At 42.0% G+C, this 18,348-nt stretch overlaps 1 protein-coding gene across 1 annotated transcript in view; it reads left to right on the top strand.

Annotated features, from left to right (window-relative positions):
- The first annotated feature begins 2,982 nt into the window (after positions 1-2,982).
- Positions 2,983-18,348, top strand: part of FRMD4B (FERM domain containing 4B) — a 211,150-nt gene continuing 195,784 nt past the window's right edge. Inside the window, exon 1 of the mRNA XM_075183422.1 lies at positions 2,983-3,278. The gene's annotated coding sequence lies outside the window, so the exon portion shown is untranslated. The remainder of the gene's footprint in view (positions 3,279-18,348) is intronic.

Raw genomic sequence — 18,348 nt, 5'->3', positions numbered from 1 at the left:
TAGGAACATTATTCAAAAATAGTTTTGACAACCAGAAGTAGGACATGACCGTTGTCCGCCTGACCACGCCCAGTTTTAGCCTTGCCAGTCAAACTCTCCAATCGGAATGCAGTGTGTGCGCCACCAATTTGTAAGGGTGTGTGAGCATGTGACAATGGAGGCGTGGCTATGTCACAATTTGGCATGGTCACACCACAGGGGGTGGAAGCAAAACTGCTAGTCCTCCTGATCCCCCCCCCCCTAAAATTGTACATGCAGTGCCACGCAACAATGGTAGGTACACGTGGCACCCATTCACCGGTGGTCTACATTCTGACCATCAGTACAAACGTGCCGAAGGTCGGGACAACAGTCCCACCTAAGTGGTTATGATAAGCTGTGACTATATCCAAAAACATACTGGTAGGTTAATTGGCTGCTAACAAATTGACCCTAGTCTGTGTGTCTGTCTGTGTGTGTGTGTGTGTGTGTGTGTGTGTGTGTGTGTGTGTGTTAGGGAATTTAGACTGTAAGCCCCAATGGGGCAGGGACTGATGTGAGTGAGTTCTCTGTACAGCGCTGCGGAATTAGTTCCGCTATATAAATAAATGGTGATGATGGGCAGCACGGTGGCTCAGTGGTTAGCACTTCTGCCTCACAGCACTGGGGTCATGAGTTCAATTCCCTTATCTGTGTGGGGTTTGTATGTTCTCACCGTGTTTGCGTGGGTTTCCTCCTGGCGCTCCGGTTTCCTCCCACACTCCAAAAAACATACTAGTAGGTTAATTGGCTGCTAACAAATAGACCCTAGTCTGTCTCTGTCTCTGTGTGTCTCTCTCTGTCTGTCTGTCTGTGTGTGTGTTAGGGAATTTAGACTATAAGCCCCAATGGGGCAGGGACTGATGTGAGTGAGTTCTCTGTACAGCGCTGCGGACTTAGTGGCGCTATATAAATAAATGATTATAATAATAATAATAATAATGATGATGATGATGATGATACCCCTTTTAGCCACTGGAATTAGGGACTGCTGCAGATTTCACAGACCCGAGGCAGTGAAAGAGTTAATGAACCATCAGTAAATAGACATTGGTGGTACAAGCGGAGGAGGAGACAGCAGGAGGTCTGGACTTCTGATTGGTCCTCCGATCTCTGTAGAAGCTACAACAAAGCTCTTAGACTACAAAGCTGTAATGAATTAGAATTGTGCGTTTCACACAACATGTGTTTGTGATCTTGTCAGCCTCTGTAACATGATTAAAGACAGCTTTCTCCTCTCTGTGATGGTATCACATGAGGGCACATGACCATGCCACCCAGCCAGACAAACATACACTGATAATTAATGTAAATAGACAAACATTTGCCTTGGTAAATACACACAGCACATGAACACATTGTGATACTCTCAGACATAGATGTGCCTTAAAAAACACATGTTGTGTGTCTTGATGAATTAGGCCCTTAATGGGGGTGTGGACATCCCAGATACTGGCTTTGGCATGCTCATTGTGCCACTGTCGTATTCGGGGGGGGGGGGAGGTAAACAGAGCAATCCCCCCCCCCCCCCAGCATTACAATCATAACTTTTAAATTTTCAAGTAGCGGATCGAAGATATGTGCGCTGGTGAATTCGGGTGTAGGACTGCTGTACTCTACTACACAGAACACTGCAGGATACGTCCAATGACTCTGTGGAATATAAATTTGCAAAAGGAAAGAAAATATTGAATTAATGTCACCTGTTAATAACAAAGGCATTAATGGTAAAACAGTAAAAATAAATAAAGTAAAAATGTTTAATTCCCCCCCCCCCCATGATATACATTTATTAGGATGCTAAAAATACACTTTTACAGATACTCCTGATTGCAAACACATGTTATAGCATGAATACGTAACTGTCATCACTAGTAATCAGGACTTAGAGTAGCCCTGTAGCTGGAGCAAGAGATACGGCAGAAAAACAAGTAACTTTGAGATGCTCAGAGCTGGATTCGAATGTGTCTGTATGTGCTAGAGTTTGTCACGCCCTTACTATAAATAGACTGTGGCCAAAACGCCCCTTTTCCACCCCATTCCCTCACTCCCCGAAATCGTAGGCTGTAGTAAGTGTATGAAGATGGAGTGGACAGGGCTGCGTTTACTGACGTATGGTCCGGTTCTGGGTATGTACACAGTGATTTTGTGTACAATACACGCAAAATCGGTAGATACGTACGTTGATAAATAAGGCCCTAAGGTTACTCACTGGACTTGATTAAGCATCAGTGAGTGAGACAGCACTCGCGTTTGAAATGTGGTGTGTAACTAGCGGCTGGGGGGTGTGTGTATCAATAAAGAATGTAAGTTAATATAAATATATGTATATATATATATATGTTCTGAAGATGGCTATCCTCATGCAGACAAAAAATAGTCGACATAATCTGCCTGTTAAACATGTAACTATTTGTTGACAAGTACAATAAAATCAACATGTTGGAAGACACGATGGGCTGGAATTGACTACATTGATTTTGAGAAGTAAGCACTATACTCGACTTCTGCAGACACATGCTTTGAAAATGTATCTCTGACATTGAATACAGACCTTCACATCAATTCCCTGATCATTGACTACTGTAACATTATAAATGATGTACTATATATTTTTTTGTATCTTATACAATACTGATTCACAGGGTCACACTGTGGTTTTAAAAGAGGAACCTCAAAAACCCTTTCACCATCCTGTCCAGACTGGATCTTTCAAAACCTTTCCCCCTGGTCAGTGCGTCTGTGCTGAGCATTTGGTTATTGCAGTGATTTCCAAGGCAGCTGGCATAATATATAGATTCTGCAGCAGTGATAATAACCAGTTGGGGATGAACGTGGGACTCTCTCGCTCTGGGAGAGGAGCAGGGTGTGTCCACAAGTAGAGGGGGCATCCCCTTAGATGTGACATGCAGCAAGGCTAGGATTGTATTGCAGTCACTGAGACTGGAGCTGGTGTGACAGGCAGATCTATCCATGCAGCAGCTGAGAAGGGAGGAGAGAGAAGTGTGGCTTTGTGTAGCAGACACAGAAAGAGCAATAGAGGGAATAATCCAGCGCTGGGCTACAGAGGCGTGGTGCAGTGAGTGTTGTGTGTGTGTGTACTATGGATGCACTCACTCACTGCTGCTGAGTGCACCTACTAACCCCCTCTCTGCACTCAACCTCATGTGTGGCAAACCGAGGGAGCTTGAACCTAGCCTGTGAATGCAAGGATCTCAGTCACCCAAGACCCCCAAGAGGACCTGCTACACAACAAAGAGGTAGGGTCTCTTGTTTTATTTTTGCATGTGCAGCTAGCAGGATATCCTATACTATATACACATATGTCTCAGCATATGACGCTCAGGGTACATGCCATAGACATACTATGATTTATTGCACGTGTAAAAGATTAATACATGTTTTTATTTGTTTGCAGATATTGATTGTATGTGTTGCTTGTGGGTTGCTAGTGAAGGATGCTGACACATTAGTTGCATTATACATGATGGATTCGCTGTTAAGAACAATCCATGGCTTAACACCAATGGGACCGCTATGGGGTCAGAGGGAGCCACTCAAGGGATGCTCATTGTTTAGGAGGCAGACAGCCTAGGGGCTATTCTCTGTAGACACACTGCAGGTTCTGTAACATGACAAGGCAGAGCTCTGTGTCAGCCGCTTCTTCTACCTAATCACCAAGTGTTATGAATGGGTTGGTTAAGGTTTAATTCCACAGTGCTCAGATTCACTCAGTGACCAACAATATAACAAATACAGGATATCCTAATAGGGCATGACCCTTCTTTCCTGACAAACATATACAATGTATAAATGCATGCTCACTCATAACTGGAACAATGACATGACATAATATATATCGCTATAATAAATATATGCATCTAAAAAGTGTTTGTGTTCTAGAATGTTTTGATCATGGCAACATTTAGGGATTTTAATCAAAACATCAGTTTCAAGAAATAGATACATTGAAATATATAACGCAAAATAAGTCATATTATGATCAGGTGTAAAAACAAAGTTTATAAATATATCATGGCTGGATGTTTTCAAGACCTGGTCAGCAGAGCGCTTCCTTTTGCCACATGATTTAAATGTATTTTTGTCCCTTTCTGCGGTAGTAGGGTTGTAGTTTGGAGTTAATTAGAGATTCAGAGTGAGTTCTGACTGTGAACTATGAGATATGTACTTAGCTGCTCTGCGAGTACTCAGTTGACTGTAGGAAGAGCGTTATCTAGCTTTCAATCATTAAATGGTGCAGCCTGGATTTAATGACCATTTGATGTCACTGATGGGCACACACTGGATTGCAGTGCAACTGGGGATAACCGGGGTTGCAGAGATTTGAACCTTTCATTTTCAGTGCAGGTTATTGCCAATGCAGCATATAATGTGGTACGTGAAGTTCTTGCTTTACAAAACCAAAGAGCTGCAGCACACACACAGGTCTGGTGTGATATTTACTAGAGGAAAAGAATAACCTTTGTCTGAGGTGCATTGTGAATGCATTCTTACAGATTAACCATTTATTATGTCTACATTGTAGAATGTTACTTTGCTGTTGAATGTATTGTGGTCATCTCTGCACATAGTTACTTTTATTTATTATGCTGTTGGACCTTTGAAACACCTTAGAAGTTAAAGCATTGATTTAAACAGTTTCTTGTTAACTTGTGGGAGTACCATCATTGTTAAAGTTTTGCTTTTTGCTAGTTACCTCCCTCACAATAAGCGCACACTTCCTAGCCAGGCTAGCCTAATAGCTATGGCAGTCGTTCCCAAACTTTTTCCTTAGAGTCTCCATAATTTTTTCAAGGCACCCCTCCAAAATAATTACTGAGCAGTCCCGTTTTTTAAGTAGTTGAGTCAAAATAACGTAATAAGTATTTAGGTCAGGACAGAAATACTTAGTAAGTTGTTTGCAAAAATAATATACATAAATCCAAGGGAAAATAATATTTTTATATATTTTTTTCAATTATATTTCTGTTAAAGAATAATTTACAGCTAATATTAAGAGGAATAAGATCAAGCAAAATAAAACAACAACATGTACAAAAATCATCACACTGTGCCCCTTCACCTTTACACTGTGCCCCGTCATCCACACACTCTGTGCCCCTCTTCATCCACACACTGTCTGCCCCTCTTCATCCACACACTGTCTGCCCCTCTTCATCCTCACACTGTCTGCCCCTCTTCATCCTTACTGTCTGCTCGTCTTCTTCCACCCACTGTCTGCCCCTCTTCATTCACACACTGTCTGCCCCTCTTCATCCACACACTGTCTGCCCCTCTTCATCCACACACTGTCTGCCCCTCTTCATCCACACACTGTCTGCCCCTCTTCATCCACACACTGTCTGCCCCTCTTCATCCTCACACTGTCTGCCCCTCTTCATCCTCACTGTCTGCTCGTCTTCTTCCACCCACTGTCTGCCCCTCTTCATTCACACACTGTCTGCCCCTCCTCATCCTCACACTGTCTGCCCCTCTTTATCCACACACTGTCTGCCCCTCGTCATCCTCACTGTCTGCCCCTCTTCATACTCACACTGTCTGCCCATCTTCATCCTCACTGTCTGCCCCTCCTCATCCACACTCACTGTCTGCCCCTCTTCATCCACACAATGTCTGCCCCTCTTCATCCTCACACTGTTTGCCCCTCTTCATCCACACACTGTCTTCACCTCTTCATCCTCACACTGTCTGCCCCTCTTCATCCACACACACTGTCTGCCCCTCTTCATCCTCACACACTGTCTGCCCCTCTTCATCCTCACACTGTCTGCCCCTCTTCGTCCACATACTGTCTGCCCCTCTTCATCCACATACTGTCTGCCCCTCTTCATCCACATACTGTCTGCCCCTCTTCATCCACATACTGTCTGCCCCTCTTCATCCTCATACTGTCTGCCCCTCTTCATCCACATACTGTCTGCCCCTCTTCATCCACATACTGTCTGCCCCTCTTCATCCTCACTCTGCCCCCTCCTTCATTCTTTTGCCCCTCCATTGCTGTTTCCTTTCACCTTCCCCTCCGTTTCTTTACTTACCATACTTGGCCTTCTTTCTTCTATTTCTTCTGTATTCTCATTTTGGTCTTCTTACCAATGCTGCGGCTCCCGGGACCCAGCATCCTCCTCTCTCTTGCCGCTTCTCACTGAATATGTCGGACGTGATGACGTCACGCCCGACATTCAGCGAGGAGGGAGGAGGATGCTGGGTCCAGGGCAGCGTCGGATTGGTAAGTTGTTTTTTTGTTTTTTTTTGTCCCCTGGCCACGGCACCCCTGTGACAGCGCCACGGCACCCCTGTGACAGCGCCACGGCACCCCTGGGAGCTGTGGCGTACACTTTGGGAACCGCTGAGTTATGGAGTTGTATAACTTGGGATCTGTATCCCTAAATCCATCCTCAATGAAAGTTTTTAAATAACTGGTATAAAACGCTGCTACTCCCAGCGACAAGAGCCTCAATTACTTGCTAAATAGTATAGAAGTAAAATACACTTTATTAATATTGATCAAGAAAGTTACAGCGGATAATGGGACATGTAGTAGGTTTTAGAGTAGAAGTTGACCATTTGAACAGCACTGTGGATGGATGACTGCCGGACTCCTACACTTAACAAAACAAAATCTGATGATGTTTGCAATTTGTTTTGTATTTATGTATGTTTCATGGAAATTGATGATAAGGAACTACAATCTGGAGGGGAACCAACATGGTGCGAAAAGATTACAAATGATTGTTAATACATATTTGATTTCACACAGTGATATCTACCAGAACTACTGCTGCATTAGTATTCATTTTTAGTGTCATCTAAAATGTTTTATTGTCAACCCGAGTTGTAGCTGCCTAACCTGGTGCTGTGATGTCTAAGGCCAGGTACCTACTGATGTTGCTGTAGCGTTTTTTTACCTCTAGTAACACGTTGACATGCGTTTGCTACTTGCGTGGTTGCTAGTGTTGGGAGCACTATCTAAGCTTCCAGATGTGGATAGAGCAAAATACATCATACCTGTCTACTATCCTGGAGTGTCTGGGAGAATTTCGGGGACATTTCAGGACTCCCTAGAGAGTCTGCCAACCATCTGGATTCCATACCACTTCCTTCTAAGTGAAACGCGTCACCATGACCTAGATGTGAAACGCGTAATGTTTCACAATGGGGGGGGACAGGGACTGCGATGACGCAAATCACGTGGTCACTCCCCATTGGTGTCATTTTTCTTCATATCGTAATGAATGTCCCTTGATGTCCCTTAAATCTAAACTTTAACATTTGTCTAGAACTCGTTATATACTTTCCACATTCTACATCTCACATAGACTTATTGGCTTTGAGCTGCTTTTGATTCAGATAACTTCTAAAGTGTGTTAACACGGCTCCAAGAGGTGTCCTTAGCGGCAGCTCAACTTGCTAATGTTTAATGTGTAAGGCATTAGCACGGAACTCATCAGCAAAGGGGACAGGAGGTAGAAATGCATACTGCGGAATCATGGGATCTGTGCGTGGGAAAGCAAGCGAACAACTGCGGATCAAACACCTCAACCTGGGGCAGATAAGAACTCAGCAGAACAGGATAGTATAGTTTGACTGCAGTGTATAAACCACTCCTTGGGAATACACATTTGCAAGTTCACTGGTGCACAGGGCACAAGTAATGGAGTACCGAGAAGGACGGTGATGTGGTCAGATGACTCATCCTTGAGTGCTTGTTTCCAGCAGTAAAGGATTCTGGTGGTTCCATTGTGTTCCTGGCTTAGTTTAGATGCAGTCATTCCCTTAGCAGGCAAGATCTATGCCAGTTGTTTCTTAATGGTACTGTAGGTTCACTGACTGTTGCAGCATTTTTTTACTGAAGGGAGGGGGGGGGGGGCACTTCTAGCATGACAAAGCCCCCTCCCATGTGTGGGGTTACCCCATGGTTTAATATATATATATATATATATATATATATATATATATATATATATATATATATATATAAAACCATTTTGTAGCTCATTATGTTGACACGACTGAAGTAAAACTTTACAATGAGAAGATCACATTTGGGAACATTTCCAATTGGTTCTTTTACTGAGTCATTAACAGATTTCTGTTATCTATTTATTGAACATAAATAAATTTACTGGTTTGAATATTATGCCAGATACGGTACATGGCTAAAATCATACTCAATAACCATAGGTATCATGGAAGGGTTTCGTTTAGCTTGTAGGATCAAAACTCCAAGTTTTAAAGAGCAGCCTTGCCATAACAGAGAGCAGAAGGTCAATATGCATGCAAGCCCTTCCCTACACTAAGGAGACCAGATAAGACAGAAACAAGCTGTCTATAAATCGATGTTCTGTGTTAGTACAAGTCACCTACTCCGCTCTTAATGCCCAGTGGGTGAGGCCTGGTAAATGGCGATAGCCAGAAGTCTATTTTGCTTTTGTAGTGTGTTAATTTTAAGGTGCAATATCAGATTGGTGATAAAAGGCTTTTCCTGAGCAGGTGATAAAAGCACCATAGGCTAGGCTAATGCCTATCCATAGTGGAAGAGTATACTGGCCCTGCAGGAAGGCTTTTGGGAATTACAGATGTGTTTTGTATTCCCAGGTGGGTAGCAAAGTAATTACTTATTCATGAGGACTGTCTGCATGCATTAATCAAACCATTTATCTTTTCAGACCTGTTAATGTAAACAGCCAGCATTAGATTTGAGCAGGGTTCTGTTCGGTAATCGACATTCCAGGGGGTCTAAGCTGGTACATTCATGGAAAGAAAATAGATTTTAAAAATGTAATTATTACATTTAACATCAGCGCAATTCCATTCTGCTCTTGGATACCACTTGGAAGTTAATTGTATAACAGAAAGGATGTGCTCATGGAAGCCTGGCTGGCAGTAACACAAAGACTCTTCCTATGTGTAATGACAGAGTAGGGGACAGCACTTGGGTCTCTGTGAGCTTTTAATTTGCAAAGCCGGCAACAGACAGGAAACATTTCCTTTTGCAACTATTTTTGGTCTGCAAGGTTTTTTTATAAACATATTTATATGTATGGTGCATATAGTTAAATGCACACTTAGCGTAATTTTTATTTTCAATTTGCATAATGTAAATATTGTATAATATAATAATATTAATAATCATTTTATTTTTGCGGGCATTGTTCTAGCTTCTATCAAGCTGTTGTTTTTTTTGTTTTAGTCCTTTCTCAATCCTACGCCGGGTACACACTATGGACTTTTCAGCTGAATATAGGGCCAATCACAACATAAACATCCGTTTTGCCAGATATCCTGCGGTGTGTACACACTCACAACCAGCAGTGTCCACAGATCTCCATAGAGTTTACAAGGGAAATTAAATTTTAGCTGTCATCTCGCCGATTTCCGGCGACTTGAGAAAACCGGAGTATGATACATTTACCCCCTGATCTTTTCAGCCGATGGTTAGGACAGATGAAGAGCACAGATCTAAAAGTAAATCTTGTAAAACGTGTATAGTGCGCAGGGGCAGACGTGGGATTTGTAGAGGGAGGTTTCCATACCATTCGGCCAGTGGGTGTGACCAGCATGCATGGGGGCGTGGCTATAATTTTAGACAGTGTTTGGCTGCTCTCCAACTCTTACTATCCCCATAATATACATGGGCAATGCTGCGTGCACTACTGTTAGGTGCACACAGCTCTCCCTTCAAGCAGAGCCGTGTGAAGCGGGGGCAGGCTCCAGCCACCTCAATTATACAGTGCCCCAGGCTTGGAGGGGGATTTCCAGGCACTAGGAACTCCCCACTCAGTTTGCCTATGGTGTGTACACATGAATCGGCATGCTGAGCAGGACTTTTTTGCCTTTCAATTGTTGGTAAAATCATTACAGATAAAGCATTGGGAGACATTTTCTGTAGAGTGTACCCAACCTAATTCATGTAGGATAGCTCTCTTACAATACTAACAATAGAAGACTTGGGGGTGTGGCTTAGTGGCAGAGGGTGGGGATGACATCATTAGGGGCGTGGCTGATCTAGCGGTAAATAAATACGACAGGCAAACCCCCCTAAATGGTAGCCTGTACAGAGAAATAGAATAAAACTATCTAGTACAGTGGTGGGCAACAGACAGCCGGCGAAACCTCACCTGTGGCCCCCAGCAGGCAGCTCCCGATCTTCTCTGCTTTGTAAAAGCTGGAATTAAGACAGACACAGGGAGGTCACGCTGCATAACCGAGTAGGGCGGAGTGCAGTGTGTGGCCCTTTGGGGCGGTGGGAGGGCCCTCAAAAAAACAAGGTTGCCCATCACTGGTCTAATACATCCCTTTTCCTGAACTAGTCACGGTTAAACGAAGAAACATTTTGAGGTAAGAGTGCCTTTAAGTTTGTATATAATGTATGTATTTAATGGAACCTTGGTTCTCCATTCAGTAAAACCAATGGCCATAGAATTTACTGGATGTTTGTAGATAAATGAAGTAAATCCTGCTGATGAATATACTTATTTATTAATTTTTTTGTTAACATTTATCTATACAGCGTCAGCATACTCTGCCGCGATTTACAGTTAAACAGACACAGTAATAAAATAAGATTGGGTATTACAGACAGGCAGAGTGGTAATAACTTACAATCTAGAGGAAAATAGGAGAATGATACATGAGGGGGTGAGGTGGGCGTGTGGGGGCGGGGCTAGCCGAATCGTGTCGTTTGGCCCCACTCCCTAAGTTGACATAACATGTTATGGCCCTATTACAGCAAGGGGGTGGGGCCACGATGATGCGCAAATCATGTCATAAGCCCCGCCCCTGGCGCTTAACTTATCAAATGGACGGGAACCGGGAGATCGCTCTGCTCTTCGGGAGGACTCCCAGAAATTCGTGAGTCTCCTGGACATACCATTAGGTATCATGGCGGCCTCAGGTCGACAAAGCGAGTTTATAAAATGTCTCTTGCATGTCATCATCATCATCATCATTTATTTATATAGCGCCACTAATTCCAGAGCGCTGTACAGAGAACTCACTCACATCAGTGGTATCTTTTATATATTTTTTTGTCTTTAATGCCACTTTAAAATCCACATTGAAGTAACCACACAAATAAATCTTATCTTTCATCATCATCATCATCATCATCATCAACATTTAATTATATATCTTTAAAATTGTTCAAGTAAAACCTTTGCGTCATTTTCTCTGGAAGTTTGATATTGAAATGGATTATAAATATCATTCTGGGCCAGGCTGCTGGAACATTTTATACAACAAACACACAGTGGGTTTTAATTAACGCCTTTTCTAGTTAGGAGAACAGAAGAATTCTGAAATCTTTCACACAGGGAAGGATTAAATTAGCTGTTCATGAGCAATAAGTGCATCAAATGTCACTTTTTTGCTGTGTGCAATTCAATCTATAAAGTGTAAAGGTTACTCTGCATACTGTGATGAAGTGACTTAGGGGCTGGTGACAAATGCCAACTTTGTGTGTGCAGATCCATGCGTCGTGTCATCATCATCATCATCTTCACATCCTCCCATTCCCGGTTACAGGACTTTTCTCGAGCTGCAACCACTCTATGGAATTCTCTTCCTCACACAATAACACTCTCCTCTGGTCTACAAACCTTCAAGCGTTCTCTGAAAACCCACCTCTTTCAGACAAGCTTATAATATTCCTAAACCACCCTCTTAACCTCACTACATTACCCTATTACCACCTGTTACACAATTTTACACAAGAAAACTACGCCCTGACCAACATTGTTGTGTGACAGGATCATTTAGATTATGAGTCACTTTTACCTTTGCAATCTGGCTGGGCCGAAATGCAAAATGTAGACTTAACCTCATCTATCAAACTCCCATTGACCCATAGATTGTAAGCTTGCAAGCAGGGCCTTCTCACCTCTTTGTCTGTTGTTTATTAGTTTACTGTGTTTCTCCCCAATTGTAAAGCGCTACGGAATATGTTGGCACTATACAAATAAATGATGATGATGATGATGATGATTTAGTTATATAACGCCAGTATTTCCTCCAAAAAACAAACTCATCTTTAAATGGCCTCAACTGCATCTGTGTATAACAAAAACATCCCTGAAATTAAAACGCAAACTAATCCTCCCTATGTTTCCATGTTAAAAATCAAATTACATTAGATCGCACCTCAGTCTACTCTATCCCGCTCCCAATAAAAAAATCGGACTGTCCCCTAAAACTGGACTGTTGAGGGTAATCCCTTTATTCAACTAATGAAACCCGTATAGTACTGAACTAATTATGTAATTACAGTAGCTGAAAAGTGTATTATTATTCTTATATGGTGGAGTTCCGAAACTACGGATTGTGGGCCTGAGTCATTAAGGAGAGCAAAGCAGAAAAATAAATTTACACCTGGACAAGACCAAGTTGCATTGGAGGGGGGGTAAACTTAAAATGTGGGGACAGATTTATAATTGGGGCATGTCTTAGATCAACTTTAAATTTCAGTGTAAAAATAAATCTATCCCGTATTTGTGTGCTACATGAAAAAACAGCCAGTATTGAACTTATGTGCAAAATTATAAACTAATTTGCACCCCTAGTATTGTAACATGGTTTGTCCAGGAACTAACATAGATTATTTTTTGCTTTGCTCTCCTTAATGACTCAGGCCCTGAGTGTAGATTGAGAGACTTGCAGTCTCCTAGGTAATGTAAATTATCTGTGCAGTTGAGTTACACACAGAGGAATGGCCACTGATATCATGCTGTACTTCCTTCTCTATATCTGTACCCCTACGGTGGTGTCGGTACGGCTATTTTTGAAGGCATTTAGAGTTGTGTATCTATTTTCCTCAGTTACATTAAAAGATATTACCAGAAGTATCACTTTTTAATGTTTTAATGTTTTAATAATTCTTCCCCTTCTCTGCCCAGCCTTCTAAAAAACTAAAAAAGGGAAACTGTTGTCTACATTTTAGTCACACAAACCACAGCAAGAACTAGGATCAATATTGGCCTCAGGTTTTTAACCATTACTTAATGAAATCATTTACTATCATCATCATCATCATCATTTATTTATATAGCGCCACTAATTCCGCAGCGCTGTACAGAGAACTCATTCACATCAGTCCCTGCCCCATTGGAGCTTACAGTCTAAATTCCCTAATATATACACACACTCACACAAAGACAGACAGATTAACCTACCAGTATGTTTTTGGAGTGTGGGAGGAAACCGGAGCACCCGGAGGAAACCCACGCAAACACAGGGAGAACATACAAACTCCACACAGATAAGGCCATGGTCGGGAATCGAACTCATGACCCCAGTGCTGTGAGGCAGATGTGCTAACCACTAGGCCACTGTGCTGCCACTACTTACTACTACTTACTATTTACTAGCCCCATTCTGTCATTCTCGCTAACTAGATTCGCTTAGATGTTTGTGTGACATTACCTCTAAAAAAAAAAACATATACAAAAATAAGAAAGTGGCTGTTTATTTCATGTGTGTGCACAGTCTCATACAAACAAAATATAAAACTTCTATAACGTTATTAATATACATCAAAATATTTATGGAGTGTATCAGTAAAGTTGTTGAAGTTTTCTATTTTGCATTTATAAGAGTTCTAGGGCTCCCTCTACCCAGGAGAACACATGAAATATCTCTACGGGCTATATGAAAATACCATATATCAGCTGCGGAGATAGATAATGTGTATGTTAGGGAATTTAGACTGTAAGCTCCAATGGGGCAGGGACTGATGTGAGTGAGCTCTCTGTACAGCGCTGCGGAATTAGTGGAGCTAGCTATTCTGTATGTCTGTTTTTACATTATGGGAATATGCACTGCCCTGCCAATCACGGGATATGATGATGTGATTTGTGACATCATGCCACGTCCCACTCCCTTTACAGGCCATGTGAGTGCCATTCTGGGAGCTTAGCCTGGTCTCCGGCAATCGGGGAGGCAGTGGTAGGTCCAGAGGGCGGATTGGGGGGCAATAGTTCCCCCCCTTGCAGACAGCACACTGTATGCATATGCCTGTTGGCAGAGCTGTCTTAATACAAGGGCACGCTGGGTAGTTGCCCGGGGGCCCCACAAGCAAAGAGGCCCCATAGGTTTGCCAACTTTTCAGTATATTATTCCAGGAGATTTGTTCAGAACCTTCAAACCCACTTTATTAAAACGTTTAGGTGCAGTTATCACCTCACTATCAGCTGCTATCTGTACATGCCATCTAATACATATCTCAGTCTGTATGATATACCAACCAAGTACCATTTTTATGTGGAATTTCTTGGTTTTCAACTTCAAGGGCTAGGTTTACTAAACTGCGGGTTTGGAAAAGTGGAGATGTTGCCTATAGCAACCAATCAGATTCTAGTTATCATTTATTTAGTGCATTCTACAAAATGACAGCTAGAATCTGATTGGTTGCTAGAGGCAACATCTCCACTTTTCCAAACCCGCAGTTTAGTAAATATACCCCCAAGTCTCATGTTATATTGTGTGGATTAATCTGCTGTACAACATCCTCTGTCTGCCTCTCACCCGACAGTCACACGTATACAGTGTGCAGTGGCTACAGTTGAAAAGGGGAGGGGCACTCAATTGCTGCCCCCCCCCCTCTCTAAAAAATTTCAGGTCCGCCCCCGTTGGGGCTCTCCCAAGAATTCGGGAAAGCACAATATTGATATATTTTTGTTTTGCTTTAAATGTCCCCCAAATGTTTCCATGTGCTTGTTCTGTGCCAGGTCTGACCTGGTATAGAACACGCACCAGTTTTTGTGGCACATGCGATACTTATGTTACCTAAATATCGTGCTGTAGTCCCACTGATAATCTCTTTCCCTGGAAGATCCGCCCCCTTCCCTGCAAGGCCCGCCCCCTTCCCTGCAAGGTCCACCCCCTTCCCTGCAAGGCCCACCCCCTTTTTTGCTCAGGAGAGCCAAACATACACCATATAGATATGTTACAGATATGGTGAGCTACTTTGTGCAGTACTTGCAAGTGGATTAATTTGGAAAAGCTTTTTATAACTGTCCCTCTGTGTTATTAATTGCACATAGTGTCAGCAGAGGAGACAGAGCTTTGCAGCACGATATCCACAGGAGTTACAGGTTATTACTTTACAGCCGATATACAGGATAGATGTCTCTATATTAATTAGTGTTAGCCGAGGTCAGAAATGTGTAATTTACAGAAGCCCGTCAGCATCCATTTAGCAATTTTTAGATGAATAAATTATTACACGTAATTGCATCACAGTATTTAATTGTGATATTTGGACCGTAGGGATAATGTATGTACAGCATCGAATGTGGAGAGGTCAGAAAACTATTTGTGGACTGTCTGTCTATTATAACGGGCTAGACAAATGCTGTCCACTGTGGAGTGAGGAAATGTTATTATTATTACCATTTAATTATGTTGTGCCGGATGATGTCCTTGGTGAATCGGGGTCCTTCCTAATCTTTTCAGAATAGATGCAATGATGTACTAGCTATCATCATCATCATCATCATTTATTTATATAGCGCCAGCAAATTCCGTAGCGCTTTACAATTGGGAACGAATATTAATAAAACAATACTGGGTAATACATACAGACAGAGAGGTAAGAGAACCCTGCTCGCAAGCTTACAATCTATAGGACAATGGGAGTTTGAAACACAAGGGCACGTGCTACATCATATTGCACACTGGACCAGCTAGAACGCAAAGGTAAAAGTACTGAGTGGGCTGTGTGTGTGGCAATGTTGGTCAGAGGGTTGTTGTCTTGTGTTAGCTGTGTAGAGGGTGGTAATAGGGGAGATTAAGATGGTGGTTGAGGAATATTATAAGCTTGTCTGAAGAGGAGTGTTTTCAGAGAACGCTTGAAGGTTTGGAGACTAGAGGAAAGTCTTACTGTGCGAGAGAGGGAATTCCATAAAGTGGGTGCAGCCCGAAAAAAAGCCCTGTAACCGAGAATGGGAGGATGTGATGAGAGTGGAGGAGAGACGTAGATCTTGTGCAGAACGGAGGTGTCGAGTAGGGAGATATTTTGAGACTAGTGAGGAAATGTATGTCGGTGCAATTTTGTTACCGGCTATGCACAAAATAAAAAAAATACATTTAACTGATTATAAAGGGGTTAGAAACTGCACATAATTGTAGGTTTTTATGTTTTTTTTGCAAGTTGGGGGCTCGTTCACACGCATGAACTAGGAAAATGGCTAAAACCGTATGAAACCAAATGTGCGATTTAGATCCGTTTTGAAGGTGAAAGTGGCAGGGACCAGTTCTTTTCAGTCCACCCTAGGGTGAGCAGAATGTTTTTAATGCATGAGCTCAATCGAGCAGGTTTACACGTCTCTGTTTCCTTTTTTTTCTTGAATTTTTCATTGCACGTCCAAACCCATTAACTCAGTGACATTTCTGCACAGAGTGAGTCCCCAAAGTCCATAATGTTTTAACAGCTTAACCAACTTCCTTGTAACTCATCCATCAAGCGGAGATGTCACTGTGTGTTGGGACTTTTTGATCTCTTATCAGATGAAGCAGTCAGGGCACAGTGGTAGAACAGTAGTCAGCATCAAAGGATTATAGTCCGGTCTCTTGAGCTGATCATCACCATAAAGATCTGCTAGATGATATGAAACGATCTCCATAGATAGACCACTTGCTTAAAGGCCAAATACCAGTCATCACCTTGATGCTCAGCAATTGGGAAACAGGATTTAAATAGCAGCTGGTTGTCTATCCCTGACTTATGTTATTTAAATTTTACTGAAACACTACACACTGAATAAAGTGTTTTGTCAAAACATTTAATAAGAGTACTCCGAGAGATTCTCAAAATTTGTTTCAAAGTGGTTCTCTAACTGGTTCTAATAAAGTTTCAAACTTTAGACTGACTTTGAAATTCAGAGTACATTTTCGACCACGTTCCAGCCAATTACAGATTATTCAACCTGAAATGGGCTCATTAGATTGTATTTTTAACTTTTATTTTCCATGCGAACAGCAAATTCAACTTAGAACTCCAACTCAAACACAGTATAGTTTCCTGTTAAAATAAAAGTTAAAAATACTATAAAAAAACAATATTTAATCTTAAATGGTGGCACAGTGGTAAGCATTGCTGACTCTCATCACTGAGGTCATAAGTTCGATTCCCGATCGGGGCCTTATCTGTGTGGAGTTTGTATGTTCTTCCCTTCTTCGTGTGGGTTTCTTCCCACACTCCCAAAAATATATTGCTAGGTTAATGGGCTGCTGACAAAATCCTAGCCTGTGTGTTAGGGAATACCGAATAGGTCAGGGACCGATGTGAATGACAAATATTCTCTGTGCAGCGCTGCGGAATTGTTGGCGCTATATATAAATGATGATGAAACAGGGTCAGACTCATAATTTTATAGATTTTTGAACATTGTTTAATTACCAGCTGCGAACACAAACTTCAAACTTGACAGCTTAATCATTATAAAATACACACCATCGTGGTCAAGATATAAAGGAAGTCTATTGAACTGGGCTTGTTCAATCAAATTTCAAATGTGGATAGAACAGTTTGAACATCTCTAAAATATAAAGTCCAACTGCCATGCTTCATATTAATTTTGGCCTGTATGAACATTATTCTATTAAATTATATGTCTGACATTTAAACCAAGCAATGTGGTTACATGCATTCACATTATTAAGCACAACTAAGCATAGAATTTAGCATAGCAGAGCATTTAATCATCATCGTCATTTATTTATATAGCGCCACTAACTCCACAGCGCTGTATAGAGAACTCACTCACATCAGTCCCTCCCCATTGGAGCTTACAGTCTAAATTCCCTAACACAGACACACAGACCGAGAGAGACTAAGGGCAATTTAATAGCAGCCAATTAACCTACCAGTATGTTTTTGAAGTGTGGGAAGAAACCGGAGCACCCAGAGGAAACCCACGCAAACACGGGGAGAACATACAAACTCCACACAGATAAGGCCATGGTCGGGAATCAAACTCATGACCCCAGTACTGAGAGGCAGCAGTACTAGCCAGCATTTGAACAAAAAAGTTATTGTATTCCTTTAAATTTCCCCATGCTAAGGCTAACTACACACATGCCAGTCTGGCTGTTTGACCCCCCATGCCAATGGACACAAGTTGTCACACATGTGGAAGGCCAAATTACACACACCTGGGGGTAATGTATCAAGCTGCAAGTTTCCGGTGGGTTTGAAAAGTGGAGATGTTGCCTATAGCAACCAATCAGATTCTAGCTTTCATTTTGTAGAATGTACTAAATAAATGATAACTGGAATCTGATTGGTTGCTATAGGCAACATCTCCAATTTTGAAA

This window comes from Mixophyes fleayi, chromosome 8 (assembly GCF_038048845.1).
Source record: "Mixophyes fleayi isolate aMixFle1 chromosome 8, aMixFle1.hap1, whole genome shotgun sequence".
NCBI classification, from domain to species: Eukaryota; Metazoa; Chordata; class Amphibia; order Anura; family Limnodynastidae; genus Mixophyes; species Mixophyes fleayi.
The sequence above is the reverse complement of the archived record's forward strand: the minus strand, read 5'-3'. Positions and strand labels throughout refer to the sequence as shown.